Raw genomic sequence first — 4,410 nt, 5'->3', positions numbered from 1 at the left:
GAAGCTGGAGGCTGGAGCTGGAATGGTGTGGGAGAAAAATAATGTTACCTGACTGATGTCTGGAGGCTGGAGCTGGAGAGATAGGAGAGGGATTCACTGTAGCGCTGGAGGCACCAGCCTCCAGCCGAACACGGTGAAATTCGCACAAGATAGGTTCACTGCTGAACACACAAATTCCTCGATGTAGCATTTCTAGTATCTGAATTGCAACACATTAGTTACCAGGTAGGGAAAAGTGAATATGCGCCGTAATTACAGAGAAATTGCAACGCATTAAGATGACCACAGATTCTACAGCGGCTGGACATGAGGAATTATGACCTCGCTAGACCATAAACACAGGCGGGAGGGAGAAGGACCTCATCGAGGAAGGCCATGGCGGCGCGCTGGTTGGGGATGGGAGTGGCGATGGGGATCAATTTGCTGCGCTTGATTTCTCGCTCGCAGCTCGCGCGCCTCACGAGCGTCGTGTACGGGGAGGGGATCAGACGTCATGGTTCGGGAAGCTGCGGGGGAGGAGGAGGAGCTGACGCAGGAGAGAAACTACGCCGGACCGCGGCGGCGGCGGCGGCGTTTAGCTGGGAGAGCAGCCGGGGAAGGGAGCGGAGGCGTGGGGATGCGCGGACCGCTGCCATGTTGCGGGCCGCAGGCCTTGGTGGAAACCGTGGTTGCGCGACGCACCCGTTCCCTGTGCCCACCGGAGCTACTCGCTACGCCAGTGAGCCTCGCAGCTTCATCAGATCAATGATGGGGCTAGCCTCTCTCGGATCAGCGGCGGCTCGAGCAGCCGGAGCCGCGCCGCCCCCATGCTCTGCAAGCGGATCCGCGCACGCCGACCTCTAGCCGCATGCAGGAGCATGGGACGGGCGGCCCTGCGCCGCCGGCCGGCCGCCCCCTTAGGGACACAGGAGGAGAGGGGGAGGGATGTCGGGTATTGGGGGGGCTGAGGAGGCGCGCCCGGCCGCCTTACTCTGTTCGCCGTCGCAGAGAGTGGGGGGAAGGGGAGCAGATGGAAATGGGAAGAGTTGGAAATATACTATTACAATTCATCGTATTGAAGATATACCATCAGAATACCTCTTTCACCTCCTAAAGCCCATCCATAGGGTACAGTTCATCGTATTTTTTTCATATGGACGTGTATACTCCTCCATCCAAATTCATCTGCTCGTTGCGACACAGGGGCGGCGGCGGGGGATCGCGACGCAGAAGTCATGACACCCAGGCCGTGGCCGCCGCTCCAGGTCGTGGCGCCGATGATGGCGACAATGGCGCTGCCCAGCACGGCGCCGAAGCCGAGGCCGAGCGCCAGCAGCAACACCCCGACGCTGGACATGGTCTTGGGGAACTCGGAGTAGTACAACTCGATCTGCCCGATGAGGTTCAGCGCCTCGGCGAGCCCCGTTAGGCAGTGCTGCGGCACCAGGCGCATGGCCGACATGGGTATCGGGGCCCGTGCGCAGGTCGGCGTCGATGAGCCCCTCGGCGATGGCGGCGGCGCGGCGGACGCTCTCGGCGCGTGCGGCCACGGCCATGGCCACGGCGAAGAGCACCAGGTCGGCGCCCATCCGCTGGCGTAGGCTGAGCCCGCGCACGTGGCCCGTGAGCCGGGACAGGGGCCGCACCAGCGCGCGGTCGTACACGGCCACCCAGACGGTGAGCGTCAGGATGCTGAAGATGCCGAAGGTGGCCGCGGGGATCTCCCGGCCGCCCACCTTCCGCTGCATCGTCTTGGCCTGCAGCGTCAGGAACATCTGCTGCCCGACGATCACGCTGGGCAGGATCCCTGTCGACCATATCGGCAGCACGCGGATGACGGCCTTGGGTCGAATCAAACTTTTTTCAAAAGTCCCTATCACATTAAAAAGAATCTTACTATTTTATAGTATTAAATAAAATATGTTTATAAATATTTTTTGACAGCTGAGTGCTTTTTCACGAGACGAATCTAATGAGCCTAATTAATTCAGAATTTACCACATTGATGCTACAGTAACCATCTGCTAATCATAGATTAATATACCTCATTAGATTCGTCTCGCAATTTAGCCCCAGGATTCTGCAGTTAGTTTTATAATTAACTTTTATTTAATACTTTTAAATACTAAAAAGTTCCAGAGACTTAAAAAAGTCCCTGAAACCAAATAACCCCTTGGTGTCCTCCACCTGCTGCACCGTGCACAGCCTCCACGGGTCGCACGCCGCCCCGTCGGCGCTCAGCTCCTTGCCGGGGTTCCTGAGCACGCAGGCCCGGTTCAAGTACCTGCGCCATGAGCACACACAGCCATATTAATTCACGCCATGCTTCACAATTAGCATCACAAAGAAGAATTCAAAATTGTGCAATAGTCTACCGTACCTTTAGCTTGTTGGTGGGAGTCCTGGGCTTGGTGCCGGCCTTGTTGTAGAAGCTCAAGGCGTCGGCCGTCTCCGGCGGCATGGGCTCGTGGCGGTTCTTGTAGCTGGCGACGAGCACCTGCACGAGGCCGAGGATGGCGCTCCTGTCGGCCGCCGCCTTGAGGTAGAAGGGCGAGCCGAGGAGGAAGAGCGTGAGCGCGGTGACCATGAGCACGACGGGCACGGAGAAGCCGACGACCCAGCCCCTGACCTGCTGGATGTAGACGATAACGGTGGCCGCGAACACGATGTAGAGGCCCAGCACCGTGTAGTACCAGTTGAAGAAGGTCTACAGCGTCCCCCGCCGCCGTCGCCGCCCCTGGGGTCGCGACGCATGGAGCAGATGGATTTGGATGGAGGGCTATACACGTCCATATGGGAAAAATACGAGGAGCTGTACCCTGCGGGTGGGCCTCAGGAGTAGGAAGAGGTATCCTGATGGTATATTTCTAATATGATGAATTGTAATAGCATATTTGCAACTACTGAAAGTTGTAATGATATATCTCCAATTAACCCAAATTTTTTTTACTATTGATGAACTGGCACAGAGAACCGTCACCATAAGATGTATATCAAACGGTCGAAATCATTTTTACTGTCGTGGCCCAATGAGATGCCGCCGAGGCGTGCGGCTTTAACATATAGAAATGCTGGCATGATTGGGAGCACTCCACTCCCAAAATAGCCACTCCACCCCACCAACTTCATTCCACTCCACCATTTATAGTCCATTTTGTTTGACAATTGTATGGCTCCACTCCACCTCCGGCTCAATGTGCAAACAAATCCACAATTTCTACCTAGATCTCCTTGGCCGGGCAAGGGATGCTGCTTGGCATTTTGATCTGAGGGCGCTCTACCCCAACTTTGCTATCTCCTCCTCGACCACCATCTCTGAACCTTTCTCCATGTCTGAAATCACGCATGCGCTGTTTGCCATGGACACCCACGCGAGCCCGGGTCCAGATGGCTTCGGTCCTTTCTACAGACATTTCTAGACTGTCCTAAAACATGACATGGCCCAATTATTCGACGCTTTCCACGCTGGATCCTTGGATTTGGATGGCTTGAACCGTGCTCTCCTTGTTCTTCTCCCAGAAATGGAAGGAGTGCGTTCTGCTGACGGCTTCCGGCCGATATCCTTGCAAAACTGCCCAATGAAATTGTTCTCGAAAGTAATGGTGAATCGGCTCGAGCCTCACATCACAAGTTTAGTGGATGCCGACCAAACCGGCTTTGTCCATGGCAGGAGCATTGCAGAGAATTTTGTTTACGCCACTGACCTCCTCAGTTGTTGCCATAAACGCAAAGTTCCTGCTGCCATGCTTAAACTTGATTTCAAGAAGGCGTTCGACTCAGTGGAGTGGTCCAGCCTGGACACGATACTGCAGGTTCGAGGTTTTGACGCTCGATGGAGAAGTTGGGTCTCTAACATTCTTGAAACTGGTAAAACGTCTGCCATGCTCAACGATGTTCCAGGGCGTTGGATCACCTACCGCCGCGGCCTTAGGCAAGGCGACCCCCTCTCGCCATTTCTTTTCATCATCGTCGCCGACGTTCTGCAATGTTTGATTACACAGGCATCCGCTAATGGTGAGCTCTGTCACCCGATTGACAGCTCTCTATCGTGTCCGGTCTTGCAGTACGCGGATGACACTCTGATTCTCTGCAAGGGTGACGTCCACTCTATGGCCGTGCTGAAACACATCTTGGACACCTTTTCCCTTGCCACTGGGCTCAGCATCAACTTCCATAAATCCACCTTTGTGCCTATGAATGTGGATGACCAAACTGCTACTGCAATGGCAACCACGCTTGGATGTGACCTGTCAACCTTCCCCCAAACTTACCTGGGGCTCCCCCCTTCTCCACACAAATTGCGGGTTTCGGACTATCAACCCCTTCTGAACTCCTTTGATCGCTACTTAGCTGGATGGAAAGCTCGACTTTTAAGCACTGGTGGCCGCATTGTTTTGGTTAATGCTGTGCTTGGGAGTCTCCCAATCTACT

The 4,410-nt window shown here is 55.0% G+C and overlaps 1 pseudogene; it reads right to left on the bottom strand.

Annotated features, from left to right (window-relative positions):
• Positions 1-1,114: 1,114 nt before the first annotated feature.
• Positions 1,115-4,154, bottom strand: LOC120652648 (annotated as a pseudogene).
• Between the last annotated feature and the right edge of the window lie 256 nt (positions 4,155-4,410).

The sequence above is a fragment of the Panicum virgatum genome, chromosome 1K, assembly GCF_016808335.1.
Source record: "Panicum virgatum strain AP13 chromosome 1K, P.virgatum_v5, whole genome shotgun sequence".
Lineage (NCBI taxonomy): Eukaryota > Viridiplantae > Streptophyta > Magnoliopsida > Poales > Poaceae > Panicum > Panicum virgatum.
Note: the sequence above shows the minus strand (reverse complement) of the source record. Positions and strands in the feature narration are given on the sequence as shown.